At 39.5% G+C, this 16,035-nt stretch overlaps 1 pseudogene; it reads left to right on the top strand.

The window, feature by feature from the left end:
• LOC143619805 (chitinase 1 pseudogene) lies at positions 1–876 on the top strand (annotated as a pseudogene).
• The last annotated feature ends 15,159 nt before the right edge of the window (positions 877–16,035 follow it).

Here is a 16,035-nt window from a genome sequence, read left to right as displayed (position 1 = left end):
ATGGCAAATTCAAAAGTTGAAGTCCATTTCATACTAGCATTTGCTATTGATTACACCTCAGATAATCACCCGTCACCCGCAAATGGCAAATTCAATGTTTTCTGGGAAACCAACCACTTGAGTCCTTCAGATATAGCAGCAATTAAAGCCAAGAACTCAAATGTCAAAGTGGCAGTTAGCTTGGGAGGGGATAGTGTTGGGAAGAATAATAATAAGGTCTATTTTTCCCCTAAATCTATTAACTCATGGGTTCAAAATGCAGTTAATTCACTAACAAGCATGATCAAGCAATACAATTTGGATGGTATCGATATTGACTATGAACACTTTAGATCAAATGAAGAAACTTTTGTCGAATGTGTAGGACGACTTATAACAATCCTAAAGGAAAAGCGAACCATCAAATTTGCTTCTATCACCCCCTATGAAGATAACGGGCCTGTCCAACGTCATTATACAGCTTTATGGAAGAAATATGGGCACGTTATCGATTATGTGAATTTCCAGTTTTACGCGTATGATAAACTCAGTGTCTCGCAGTTTGTGAATCATTTTAAACAACAACAAGCATCAAGTTATGCAGGAAGTCAGCTTCTAGCGAGTTTCATAAGCAAGGGTAACTTAGGTTTGCCTCCTAATAAGGGATTCTTTGAGGCCTGCAAAAAACTGAAGAAGCAAGGTAAGCTTGGAGGCATATTTGTGTGGTGTGCTGATGAATCTAAAGATTATAAATTTGTATATGAAAAGGAATCTCAGGCCTTATTGTCTGAGTAATCGGCATCCCTCTTTCATCATGGACATAATATGTATAATTTCTTTTGCCCTTAATTTCCTTTCATCTTGCTTCCGAATCGAAAATAAGATGCTGTGAATCAAATCATTTGAATGTATATTAATAAGACACTATAAATTATCCGACTATAGCAATAATCATGTTCGTGTTAGATTTCAATTCATTCTCCACTTGGTGCATTTTTAATAACCTGTTTGATTTAGATCAAAATACAGATAACTGGAATTGAATATAAGTCAAAATAAGAAAAAGTTAATGGAACAACAAAGGACAAACTAAAACAATGGTACCGTTTGTATCCTTGTGCAGATCTATAGGACAATTTTGTTTTGTAAGTAAACAATATAGCTCCGACTATATGGCGTTTCTTCTTCAAGGCGGCAGCCTTGAACCAGATTAAAACAAAACTCCCTCATTAACATCTAAAAGATACATAATAATTATAGAATGGAATCTTCAGGGGATGGTGTCTTGGTAAACATAACTCATCAGATACCCCTCTAGGAGAGGTCACGGGATCAAATCTTCTTCCACGGGTTTCACCTCATCTATTAGTCGGCAGTGTATTAGCAGGTCTTGTGAACTGTCGGATCAAATGATTACCCGAGAAATACTTTATAGGATTTAGAAAATTAATTAAACATAATAACGTCATAAGCACACTCATCAGATAGAATTATCATTAACTTTGATACCGAGTCCACAGTAATAGTCACAAGGCCACATGAGTTTATTCAAAGGCTTTTGAACCAAAAGCTTCGATTAGCAGGCTTCATGCTTACAATTCTACTTGATTCAACATAAACAACTAACAATAAATCTCAGCTCCCCTATATGCTAAACAGATAACTTAGTAAATAAGAAACAAAAAAAATACAAAAGGTCAAATAAATATTAACGAATACTAGAAGATAATGAAATTTTGGATTCAAATAAAAATAGCTTGTTACATGCTCCAACGTCTGCGTTCTCGGGTTGGGTCGTTTTGTTGACTTTGATCAAGTTGAAGCTTAATACAGCCAACTTTCAGCCTCGGTTCCAAGCCTATGTTTTAAGGCATTTGATTATTACTTTGGACTTGTTGTTATCAACTATCAAACTTAATGGCTCCATAAACAATACAGTAAATTCAATGTCAATTAACACAATCAACAACCTAACCCCCAAATTAGAATCTCATTTGCCAGATGCTTAAGCACAAAACCAGAGTAAATCCAAACAGCTTTGGCATTCTCATTTCCATTTCAAATCATAAAATATAACAACTTTCAATCATATTCAAACTCCATATATCAAACACAGCAACCCTAACCCTAACCACCGAATCCATAGAGAGTGCGGCCTTGTCTCTTCAAGGCATAAACCACATCCATAGCCGTCACAGTCTTCCGGCGAGCATGCTCAGTGTAGGTCACAGCATCTCTGATCACATTCTCTAGAAAGATCTTCAACACTCCACGTGTCTCCTCGTAGATCAAACCGCTGATACGCTTGACGCCACCTCTTCGAGCCAAGCGACGGATGGCCGGCTTCGTGATTCCCTGAATGTTGTCACGGAGAACCTTACGGTGTCGTTTCGCACCTCCTTTCCCCAATCCCTTTCCTCCTTTTCCACGTCCAGACATTTTCAAATCTGCAACGAATTAAATCGAATTAGAAAAAACAAAATGAAATTTTCGTTAATATTTGTTAGAGGAATTGATTTGTACCTGAATTTGAAGAAATGAAGACAGAGATGATGATGATGATGAAAAAACGGGATGTGGGTTTGGTGTATATATAGGGGGGTGAGTGGAGGAGTAAGGTCCTGGGTGTGTTATTTTGAAGAATTGGTAGCCGTTGATGAACGATGAGATAAAGTGGATAGGCACGCGGATCGCTGACGTGGGATACGGGTTTTTGGAGTAGAGGGAAATTTAAAATTTTCGCGGGTGACTGTACATTCATTTAGCAATAATAGTAACAAATAAATAAAATAATAATAATAAGTTTACAATTTTGACATAATAGATCACTAGGTTAATTCCCGTGTTACACACGGAGTGGAAGTATATAAAACTTCACACACACATATATATGTGTGTGTGTGAACGTGTACGCGTGTGTGTCATACACATTTTAATGAATTATAAACGACAGATAATATAGCATTATTATTATTATAAGGTATCACATTGTTACTTTAATTTAAAAAACCAACATACAAAAGACAAATAAAAAAACAACAATTTAAAACATAATTATAAGTTATGTCACATATTTTTAACTTATACCATGAAACAAAAAGACATATTAATTAAAACTTTATCATCTACTGAAGTTATATATTGTAAACTATTAAGCGTAAACATTGAGATGCTATAACATAAGCTGTGTGTTATCAAAGTATTTTTATTGAAATTATAAACGTTTAAATCCACAACATATAAAATGCTAAAAATATGAATGTAACAATGAGATATAATTATAATTTTTATTAAACCGCGCGTTTTAATAAAGCAACAATATAATCAAAACCTCGTGACTTAAACCATCATTTCAATCCAAACATTCATACATCCGGTCGAAAAGCTCATAAATAATTTCTCATAATCCAAAAAAAATAATAATAAAATAGCGAAGTCTCAAATTTTAAAAAAATAACAATGAAAACAATTAATTATCTTTATCACTCAATAAATGATGATTATAACATTTATTTTGAAACTTTTTTCAACTTATGAGATGATGTTTAAAATTAATGTTCAAATTAAAATATGAAAATTATATAAATGAAAAATTGATGAGTTGAAAGTCTATGTGGACATGCTATTTGAATGCCATGTGAAAACCTTGTTTTGCTTTAATAGTATAATAAGATTTTTTATTAATATAAAATGTTATGGAAATGTATTAAGGGTAGAAAGAGCAGGTTCGGGACGTGTTTGGGACCCTCTCGCCCTATTGGTACCGCCCAAAAACATGCCAACGCTACATATGCATGCCACTTGTATTCAACGGTCAAATTTTAAAAAAAAAAGTAATTTAATAATCTATCTGTATGTTTAAACTAAAACCAATCTCATTCTTCACTCCAAATTACTCATTCTTCACATCAAAATATCTATCCCATCTACAAAAATTCTTAACCCGTATACATAAATGGATATTTTTGATATTCTGTTGAACAACTCAAATTCCATGGATGACGAACAAATGGTTGTCAAACTCGTTGGTTGGTTTAGTCGAACGAGCGGCAATTTGTCAACCTAAAGCAACAAGAGATTATATAAGCATAGATCATGAAGCCGTACTCAAGCAACTAATGAAAGAAAACTTGGTTGAAGATCCAAAATTCAACGAAGAAATTTGTAAGCGAAGGTTTCGGATGTCGCGGTCATTATTTTTACGAATTGTTAGTGATTTGGAGGCCAATTTTGAATATATTAAGTGATGTATTGATCCTTAAGGGGAACCGGGATTTACATACCTTCAAAAGTGCATGTCCTCTATTCAACAACTAGCATATGGGGTTGTTTCCTACGCATACGACGAGGTTCTAGCGATGGTGGGAAGAACACGCAACACATTACAATACTTTGTGATACTATAATTCATTTCTACGGAAAAGAGTATTTGAGTAAACCAACTAGTCACGACATAGAACGTTTATTCGAGGAGCATGACATATTCCATGTATTTTTAGGGATGATAGGAGGCATCGACTGTACGCAATGGCCTTGGCGGAATTGTTCAAAGGAGTGGCAAGGCCAACTCATGCGAGGAGATCACTAGCAACCAACGATAGCCCTTGAAGCAATTGCCCCACATGATTTTTGGATATGGCATGTCTTTTTTAGTTCCGCTAGGTCGAACAACGATCTATTAGTCCTGAACAAGTCATCTTTATTCAATGAGAAAATTAATGAAACGGAACTGAGGTGTACATTTGATGTGAAAAGGAACCATTTTGAGTTATGTTATTGTTAGGATTAAACTCACACACGAAACTGAACACGACACGAAAGCAATAAACGACACGAGGATTTAACGTGGTTCGGTCTAAACTGACCTACGTCCACGGGTGGCAACTAGGTATATCTTTATTGAGTGACCAATATTACAAGTACATAATGTTGTTTATATAGAGACTGAACTAGGGTTAGTAAATTATTATGCAAGAAATCTAAACCGGGCCGGGCTTGGGCCCGACCACCCACACCCGTCTCCTCTTTTGACTTCATATAATAAACCGGGCCAACAAGGCCTACGAACCCAACAATCTCCCACTCGGAGGCCTTGAGTACTCTCGTCTGCACTCCTGATTGTACTTCTGTAATCTGAACATTAAACTTCTTCTAGTTGCCACCGCCTTCTCATCAATTAACCTGAAGGCCCGTTGAAGCTCCCCGGAGCTCCAACACGTCAGTCATGGCTGAAACTGCCCCTGACCCGTTCTCTGTCCCTACCGGCTCCCACTGTAACGAACTACCGGATCCTGAGATAACCTGAGAACAAACACTCTCCATATTCAGCAAGTAATTCACTGGAGAGACTTTTACAGCTGGAATACTGGTTTTCTTAATCCATTGTCGACCTGGAACTGTAACTGAAACACGACCTGTGCTCCCACTGTCACGATGTCCCCCAACTGATTTAACCTTCCTAGCTCGTTCATCCTGAATCTTCACTTTGGCTCTGGGTTTGTTACTTGCAAAACGAACATTCTTCTGCCCACGAGATTCTGTGAACCGGATTTTGTCTTTCACCAAAACTGGATCCACTCCTTTTGATGACATATCGACCATATACAACGAACCCATTTTCTTGCCACGAGCAACAACGAGATTCCCTTTGACTACTTTCCACTGCCCATTCCCGAACTTAACATCGTGCCCTTGGTCATCCAACTGCCCAACTGATATCAAACGTTTCTTCAAACTTGGAATAACCCTCACGTCTTTCAAAGTCCAAGAAGTACCGGCTGAAGTTATCAAATCAACGTCTCCCATACCCGTAACCTCTAAAATATCATCATTCGCTAGTCGAACCTTTCCAAAATCCCCAAATTTAAGATTCTTCATCGTTTCACTACAGTGAGTGGCATGAAACGATGCACCAGAATCCATCACCCAAGCATCAATGCTACTCTCAACACTACAAACCAAAGCCTCATCACTACTGACCCCGTCATCTGTGTCGTCTTCTGTAACGTTCACCTCTTTCTTACCATTCGGACACTGATTCCTGAAGTGTCCTTTCTCTTTACAACCCCAACATTCAATATCCTTACGAGTCTTAGACTGACTCCTCTTCCTGCTCCCACTGCCTCGCTGTTTTCCCCTACCTCTACCTTCTGTGACTAGCATATTGCCTGATGATTCACCTGAACTTCTGCGTCTTGAATCTTCTCCCATAATCAGATCTCGAATCCCATCGAAAGTAATATTTGTAGACGAACTACAAACTGCAGTCACTGTTTGCGACCAACTGTCGGGCAAAGAGGATAATAACAAGAGGCCTTAAACTTCATCATCAAACTTAATGTCAACTGACACTAAGCGGGACAAGATCGAATTAAGATTATTGATATGAGTTGTAACTGACCCACCCTCTTTCATTCTTGTTGTCACTAGCTCTCGGATAAGATAGACTTTATTCGCTGCCGAAGGCTTCTCATACATGTTGGATAGCGCCTCCATCTTACCACGTGCTGTGGTTTCTTTCATGATGTTAAACGCCACATCTTCCGACAACGACAAAGTAATACAAGCCCTAGCTTTCTTGTCTAACTTCTTCCAATCTGCTTCTGACATCTTTTCTGGTTTTTCATCCTCAAGCACTACATCTAAGTCTTTCTGACAAAGTAGTGCCTCAATCTGCATCTTCCACCAACCGAACTTCTGTCCGTCAAACTTCTGTATCGAAACCTTTCCGTCTTCTGCCATAACAATGACTAAAACGAAAAACTGGATAAAAACAGAGACAGACACAACAATGGCACGAGCCTGAACTTAACGACTGTTCTACTGAACTCTGTTAAACAATCAACCTACTTATACGCAGCGGAATATCGAACTGAAAATCAGAAACCGAAACTTTAAACTGAAACGATAAACCTGACAAACGCGGTTGGCACTGGTTCTCCGTTTCTTTAACGCTTCTTCTGACTTGACAACGATTATTCAACTGAAATAGGATCTTGATTAACGCGTTCCTGGCTCGTACTTTGCAAAATATGATCTCGTCCCAACCCAAATATTTTCAAGCTAAGCTGCTCAAGACTTGGCCCATACAAATTAAACTAAATTGTTGGGCCTAGTGCCTAAATTCGTGACCCAAAGAAAATATAATTTGTTTTTCTTTCTTTTTTTTTCTATGCCACAAAATAAACCAAATGGGCCTCCTGCCCAATTACTTCAATACGTGATCCCAAAGAAAAATAAATAAATAATTTTAGGTCTCCAACAAAGTAGGAAACTACTTACTGTACAAGGTCATCTTCTGCAACGGTGCATACGATGGTGATGACAAAGTTAATTGCTTTCAAACAGAACCAAACAACTACAACGAGCGCGCGACAACGGCTGCTGTGGCGGCGAGAGTCAGACGATAGTGGCGAAACAACGGCAGCGGAACCCTAGCGCAGTAGGGTGGCGGCAGCGGCGTATACCCTAACGACAATCGGAAAACCGTAGCAGCGGCGGAACCCTAGCGCAGTAGGGTGGCGGCGGCTGGATGATTTGGCGGCGACTCGGCTGGTTCAACGTTTTCTTCGCGTGATCCGAACCTAAGCTCTAGATACCACTTGCTAGGATTAAACTCACACACGAAACTGAACACGACACGAAAGCAATAAACGACACGAGGATTTAACGTGGTTCGGTCTAAACTGACCTACGTCCACGGGTGGCAACTTGGTATATCTTTATTGAGTGACCAATATTACAAGTACATAATGTTGTTTATATAGAGACTGAACTAGGGTTAGTAAATTATTATGCAAGAAATCTAAACGGGGCCGGGCTTGGGCCCGACCGCCCACACCCGTCTCCTCTTTTGACTTCATATAATAAACCGGGCCAACAAGGCCTACGAACCCAACAGTTATGATCTTTCAAATGGTATATATACCACCTGGTCGGTGTTCACCAAAAAAACTACCTTTTCTGGTTGAAGACAAAAACAAAGAAGTATGCAAAGGCATAGGATGCGACAAGAAATGATGTTGAAATGGCATTTGATGTTTTAAAAGCAAAATGGGGGATAATTCAGTTACCGGCCCGACCATTGCATCCTAACAGAATAAGAAAGATCATGTACGCTTGCCTCATTTTACACAACATGATCTTAAAGGACGAAGGTAATGCAATATCACCAGAATACTTACCCGATCCTCCAAACAACAATATCGTTGATGAAGACTTCATAACGGCTCTACATAGTTGAGATACAGATTGGGATTTGCGATTTAATCTTATTGAGCATATATGAAATAACGACTTATCAGAACACGAATTCAATTTCAATTTTTAGCATTCTAAATTGTATTTATGTTTTTTCTTAAGTAATTCTTTATGTTTTATTAAGTCTTGTATTCTTTTATTAGTAAAATGTTATTTAATTATATTATATTCATGTTTTTTTAATTTAAAAAAGTTTAGTTAATTTAATTAAATGAAAGAAATTGATTGAAAGATGAATTTGAATGGTTGTGTGATGCAATGGGATGACTGTTGAATGTTATGATGTGTCACTGACGTGAATAAAATACTGTGGAAAAACGGTGTGGGAAGTAGTGGGATGACCACCACCACCTTAAAGGTGGTCATTCGTGTAAATTAGGGATGAGCGGTACCGATACCGATTTTCCCAAAATACTAGTACCGATTCCGTTACAGTAATGTTTGGTTCGATACCAGTGCTAGTATTGAAGATAAAATTTGAGAAATACCGGTAGCGTGCTAGTACCAAAAACTCAAAAATTTGGGTCAACCCATTTTACGTTCATATACGAATATGAGTAATGCATGTTGACTTAGTAATAAATTAAATGTATATTGGTTTTTATTAATCCCAACTATCATATTTTGTGTTGGTGCATAGATGTCAGTAGTTCATATGTCTAATGTCTGTAATCGAGTCTGTAATATTGTTTGTGTATTTGTTTGTTAAAGCGAAGTTGTTGACAAGTTCGCTTAGGCGAACTTGTTAACCAAGCGAAGTTGTTGACAAGTTCGCCTAGGCGAACTTGTTGAACGAGCGAAGTTATGGACAACTTCGCCTGAGGCGAAGTTGTCGTGTATTTATATAGTTTACAGTTACTGTTTACGGGGTTGATTAAGTTGGTTAATTTACGTGTAATTCAGTGAGTCAAGTGACGTGAGGTCGAGAGTCTGTAAGTATCACGGTTTGAGTTATTAATATAACGTGAGTTTTGTTCGTATCGTGTTCGTGTGTTCGTGTGATTGTATTCTACGTCAGTAACGATCTACACAGGGATTCCGCACCTGTGTATATCGGGATATCTCGTGTGATCCGTCCAGGGAACCTACAATTGGTATCAGAGCGTTTGCTCGATTGTGTGGTTCGGGATATTCACGCGGGTGTAGAATTCGTCTCATTTCGGGTATTCACGGGACGAGTTTGTGGTGTTTTTGCTCATTTTAGCCTCCTACCAGTGTGTTCAAGCCTTTAAACCGTCAGAAACATCGTTAAAATCCGTTTTTCTGATCTGCAGAAAGTTTAAGTTCGTCAGGCGAAGTTGCTGTTCATCAGGCGAAGTTGCCGTCAGGATACGTAGGGTTTCAGCGAAGATATAAGGAGAAGCGAAGTTATTCACAACTTCGCCTACCTCCTCAACTTCGCCTAACTCAGCGAAGTTCTCATCAAGTTCGCCTAGCTCAGCGAAGTTTTCTTCAAGTTCGCCTACTTTCTAAGTTCGCTTACCCTAAGCGAAGTTATTCTCAACTTCGCCCAGTCACGCGAATTTAAGAAGGATCCAGCGAAGTTTTTACTTAAGCGAAGTTATCCTTAACTTCGCCTACAGTACTGTTCAGAGGAAATTTTTTTAACTTCGCCTACTCAGAATTTTTCGGGTTTCTTAGTCTTCAAGAAGGATGTCGTCGATCAACATTTCGGAGCTTGTAAAGATGGAAGTTGAAGCGGGGTCAGCTACAAAGGCCCCAAGGTTGCTGAAGGGAACCGATTTTGTCGCGTGGAAGGATCGGTTCATACAATACGTTAAGTACCAGGATCCGAAAATGTGGGTATGCATCCAAGATGGATATATTCCACCAATCATGGAGTATGAGGGTCGAGACCAAATCAAGAAATACAGTAAAATGGAAGAGGAGGAGAAAAAGATGTATGAAGCCGAGAGCAAGGCTCATGCTGCAATCACAATGGCTCTTCCACAGGAGATCCTCCATACGTTCAGAAAGTATACATCAGCTAGAGAGCTTTGGGAAGCTCTTGAGAGCAGATTTGAAGGAAATGTAGGTATTCGGGCGTCAAAGATAAAGTTGCTAAAAACTCAATTTTCAGTCTTTAAGTACTTAAAGAACGAATCTCTTGATGATATTATCACTCGATATTATCATCTAATGACTGAATTGAGTAACTACTCCATTTCCTACCGAGAAGAAGAGATTGTGGAAAAGCTTCTCGATGCCCTCCCACCAAAATGGGAGATGTATACTGTACTGATGAGGGAAGACAAGGACTTTCCTACTTATGATCTTGAAACCACTGTCAACAAGCTCAGAACTTTTGAGCTTAATATGGTAAGAAAAGAAACATCTATGGATCAGGTTCAAGATCCAGGCATGTACGGTGCTAAAGTAAACTCCAATACAAGTTCAAAGACTGATTCTGCCGCCTACTACTCGAAGGGTGAGTCGGGTGCTAATTCTTCACAGGAGGGGCAAGTGTCAGTAAACTCAAATGGGGATGTTTGCTTTGTTGCGGGTGGATCAAGTGGTACTCAACAGACAGCAAGCAAGATTAGTGGATCTTCAAGTTCCTCAAGCAATAATTACTCTAAGATGCCGATGAGCGTCAAATCTGCTGAAGAGCAGTTTGGCCTCTATGCTTCGTTTATTGCTTCATATAAAAACTATATTCAAGGAAAGGTTGTTGATCCAGCGATGCTGGATGAAGACTATGACCAGATCGATGCTGATGATCTGGAGGAAATGGATTTACAATGGCAGATGGCCATGATAGTGAGGAGAGTGAAGAAGTTTATGAGAAAAGACGGGGAGAAAGTTTGTTGGTGGCAGGCCAGGGTTCGACAAGTCTAAGGTGAGGTGCTATAACTGTCAACAAAACGGGCACTTTGCTAAAGAATGCAGAAACGAGAGAGTTGAATGTGGTCAAGGCAGGTCTGCACAGTACACTGGGAATAATAAGGAAATCAATGCCATGATGTCCAGAGAAGCAGGTGAATACAACTGGAACCTGCATTCGAATGAAACTAGTGAACAGGCAAATATGGCTAAGGTTGAGAATGAAGAACGTGAGAAGACTACCGGAGAAGAGAAAGCTACTGGTAAGGAAAAAGCTTTCATGGCAGATAACAAGGATCAACTCTCCGAGGTAAGTTCTAAATCTATTTGTACTAAATGTGAGAATTTGTCTGAGCAACTTGCTACCATAACTGATCAGTATGTTCGTTTAGATGCTGAATTTAAAACTCTTAAAGAAGATCATCACTTTATGAAAGCAAGAGAAAACAGTTACAAAGTTAAAATAAAAGCGTGTGAAAAAGATGTTAAAAGATTAAAAACAAAACTTGCTGAAAAAATTGAAGTAATTGATCTAAGTTATGAGGTTTTAGAAGAAAAGACTAAACTGATTGCTGAACGAGAAAAGCAGATTGCTGACCACCAGGTGAAAGTGGTGGAACTGAACCGAAAACTTGAGCAGTTCCGAAATTCCTCAGCTATTCTTGATCACCTTGTTAGTGATCAAGGTACCTCTACAAAGAGAGGAGGAATTGGTTATCACGAGGTTCCACCACCTTATAACCACAATTACACTTTTAACCCTAGTGTTCAGAAATCTGTTGATTTTGAAGTTCCTCAGACAGTTCCAATCAAGGTTACAAGTAAAGAACCAAGTGTTAGTAGTGGCGAAGCGAGTTCGCCTGATTCAAGTGAGAAAATTTCTGTTACGAGTCCAGTCTCATCAGATTCGGATAAGTTGTCCGAATCGGGTAAGACAAAAGAGAAGGTAGTGTTACCCACTGGTGGAGAAAAGGATAAAACTTATAAAAAGAGTACTCCACTCAACCCGTACGTCCCACCTTATGTGAGACGAACGGCCGGTAACACAGCCTCTACATCCAAAACAACCTTTGAAAAGAAAATGGAGCATAGGTGTTGTTTTAGGTGTAATAAGTTAGGACATCTTGTTGCAGATTGCCCTCTGACGCCGAAATTCAGAGGTATGAGGCCTATTAAAACTGAGCATAAGCCTAATGGTAATTTTAATACTGTTAAAAATGAAAACCCTTCAAAGTTCCGAAATGTAACTAATTCAGGTTTTCACAGAAACAAACCTCAGTTTAACAATGCTAATCACCAAACCGTAAGATATAATACTGTCAATACACATAGGTTTGGAAGGCCTCACACTCAATTTCCAAGGAGATTTCCTAATAGGACTGACAGGAATTATCCAGATGCTAACTTTGGAAAGCAGAAGTACGGGATGTATAGATCCAAGACCAATTGGTCTTGGGTCCCTAGATTCTAATCCTTTGCTTTATTGTGCAGGAACAGTTGAACAGGGCTGCCCACAGTCTTTGGATTGTAGATAGCGGCTGTTCCCGGCACATGACGGGTAACAAATACTTGTTGCACGACTTAAAACCTGTTCAAGGAGCGAGAGTTAGCTTTGCTGGTGAAAGTGGAGGAAGAATTACTGGAAGAGGAACGGTGTCCAATGGGAAAATGACTCTTGAGAATGTGAACTTTGTAGAAGAGTTGAAGCACAATCTGCTGAGTGTGTCGCAGATTTGTGATAAGGAGTATACTGTTCATTTCACGAAGAATGAGGCGATCGTGTTGAAGCCTGGTTTTCAGATACCAGATGAGTGGATAGTGATGAAAGCTCCACGTGATACAAATACCTATGTGATGGATATGAGGTCTACTGAAATGGCCACGGGAGAATCATGTTTAATGACGAAAGCAAGCGAATCAGAATCCGAATTGTGGCACAGGAGGATGGGGCACATTCATCTTCGGAAGATGAACCACATTGTCAGGAATGGACTTGTGATGGGAGTTCCCTTGAAAAGTTTTAACTTTAAAGACAAATGTATTGCATGCAAGAAGAGAAAGCAACACAAGAAATCTCATCTCACCAAGAAGGTCAACTCAATTGCCAGTACTCTAGAACTGCTTAACATGGATCTCTTCGGTCCCGTGAATGTAAAAAGTCTAGGAGGTACTTCTTACTGCTTGGTGATCACTGATGACTACTCGCGATATTCATGGGTATATTTTCTGAAATCAAAAGATGAGACGGCTCAAATGGTGAAGAATTTGATTACCAAAGTTGAGAACGTCATGAGTAAAACAGTTAAGTTCATCAGAAGTGACAATGGAACGGAGTTCAAAAATTTTGAAATGGAGATCTTCTGTCTTCAGAAAGGAATTGAACACCAATACAGCGCTCCGTATACTCCGCAACAAAATGGAGTGGCTGAAAGGAAGAACCGAACTTTAATTGAAGGAGCCAGAACTATGCTGGCAGATTCGAAGCTTCCTGTGATGTTCTGGGCTGAAGCAGTTGCTACAGCCTGCTATGTTCTGAATAGAGTGTTAACCGTTAAGAGACTTGGTAAAACGTGTTACGAGCTTATGCCTGGGAGGAAGCCCAACTTGAGTGGTCTTGAACCATTCGGGTCCCCTTGTTCGATCTTGAAGACAAACTCTAAATTTGGCGAAGTAGCCGATGAGGGAATCTTAGTCGGTTATGTTGTTGGTACTCCCAACAGACGTGTCTTCAATACTTCGACCTGCAAGGTGGAGGTGGTGTGTAACACCGACATCACAAGTTACCAACCGCCAAAACCTAGCAATGGACCTGCTGAGCTTTTCGACTATGTTAAGCTTTTTAAGTCGTTTAACATACCGGATTTGGAGATTTCTGAAGAAGAAGAAAGAGCTGCGACGAAGATGATACTTGATGAGGAAGAAAATCTATTGCAAAGACAACTGATTGATAAACGTCAACCTTCCTCATCAAACACTATCAGTACCCCTGCTGCCTCTGCTGAAGAAGAATTTATCAATCCTTTTCACTCTCAGCATGAAACAACCATTGATGAGATCTCTTCTAATTTGGAAGATGATTTGCATGTCGGTTCTGTTCCGACCACGAGAATTCATAAAGATCACCCTTTGGATAATATGATTGGTGATGTGTCCTCAGGTGTACAAACGAGAAGTAGCTTGAATGAACACACCTGTGTTTATACAAGCATTAAGGAGACAGGAATAATCAATGAATGCCTGTATACCTGCTTTATAAGCCAGATTGAACCGAAGAATTATCAAATGGCTTTACAGGACAGCTCGTGGGTCGAAGCCATGCAAGAAGAGATGGCTCAATTCGAGAAGATGGAAGTTTGGACTTTGGTTGAGAAACCAAAGAATGTGCATGCGATAGGCACAAAATGGGTGTTCAAGTGCAAGAGAGATGATAAGGGAATTATTATAAGAAACAAGGCGAGGCTAGTCGTTAAAGGTTTTAATCAACAAGAGGGGATTGATTATAACGAAGTGTTCGCTCCTGTCGCTAGGTTGGAAGCCATAAGATTGTTTTTAGCGTTTGCTACTTATGAAAAGATGAAGGTGTTTCAGCTAGATGTGAAGAGTGCGTATTTGAATGGGAAAGTTGATGAGGTTGTGTATGTTGAGCAACCTCCGGGTTTTCCTGACCCAGACTTTCCAGATTACGTGTACAGGTTGAGCAAGGCGTTGTATGGATTACATCAGGCACCTCGTGCCTGGTATTCAACTTTATCGGATTACTTGCTCGAGAATGGTTTTGAAAGAGGGAAAATTGATAGCACGTTGTTCTTCAAAAGAGATGGAAGCGACTTCCTGCTGGTACAAGTCTACGTGGATGACATTATATTTGCTGCATCAAAAGTCTCCATGTGTCAGGAGTTTGAAGCCGTCATGAAGAAAAGGTTTGAAATGAGTGCTATGGGTGAACTAACTTTCTTTCTAGGATTGCAGGTTGATCAGAAGAAGGACGGGATGTTCATTCATCAGACGAAGTATGTTCATGATGTGCTCAAGCGCTTCAAGATGGAGGACAGTTCTCCATATGATACTCCAATCTGCGTCAATCACAAATTGGGTGCTGAAGTAGACGGTGATGCAGATGTGGTCCCAACTCAATATCGGGCAATAATAGGTTCTTTAATGTACTTAACTGCATCTAGGCCTGATATAATGTTTGCTGTTTGTCTTTGTGCACGTTTTCAGGCAAATCCAAAAGAATCTCATTTGAAAGGTGCAAAGAGGATACTGCGGTATCTCAAGGGCAAGCCGAAGCTGGGGTTGTGGTACCCGAGAGGAGGAGACTTGGAGCTGGTCGCTTACACAGATTCTGATTATGGAGGGTGCAATCAGAGTCGGAAGTCAACAACTGGAGGATGTCAGTTTCTTGGTGGCAGATTGGTGTCGTGGCAATGCAAGAAGCAGACTTCAGTCGCAATTTCAACCTGTGAGGCAGAATACATGGCAGCATCCAACTGCTGCTCTCAGGTTCTTTGGATTCAACAATAGTTGCGCGACTATGGTCTGAATTTCTTACTTACTCCTATTTGCATTGACAACACAGCTGCTATCTCAGTAACTAACAATCCCGTGAAACATAGTAAAACTAAACACATTGACATACGTCATCATTTCATACGGGATTGTGCTGAGAAGAAACTGATAATGCTTGAAAAGGTGGATACGCTTGATAATTTCGCTGATTTATATACTAAAGCGTTTAACAAATCCAGATTTCAAAACCTTATTGAACTAAATGGGATGATCAATCCCGAGTAACCATGCTTTTCTTGTGATATTTAAAAAAAAAAAAAACACGTCACTAATCGCTTAAAAATATGTCGGTTACATCAGTTTGAAGGACTTGTCTTCGGATATGTTTTGGTCATCATTTTCTACTTGTAGATTTTGAGGATAGCCATTAACCAGATTACTGATAGTGACCGGGGCGGTTTATGA

Source organism: Bidens hawaiensis, unplaced genomic scaffold (assembly GCF_021521415.1).
Source record: "Bidens hawaiensis isolate Kalapana, Puna unplaced genomic scaffold, B.hawaiensis_p1.1 tig00002507_1, whole genome shotgun sequence".
Taxonomy (NCBI): Eukaryota; Viridiplantae; Streptophyta; class Magnoliopsida; order Asterales; family Asteraceae; genus Bidens; species Bidens hawaiensis.
This window is presented reverse-complemented; position numbering and strand designations above follow the sequence as displayed.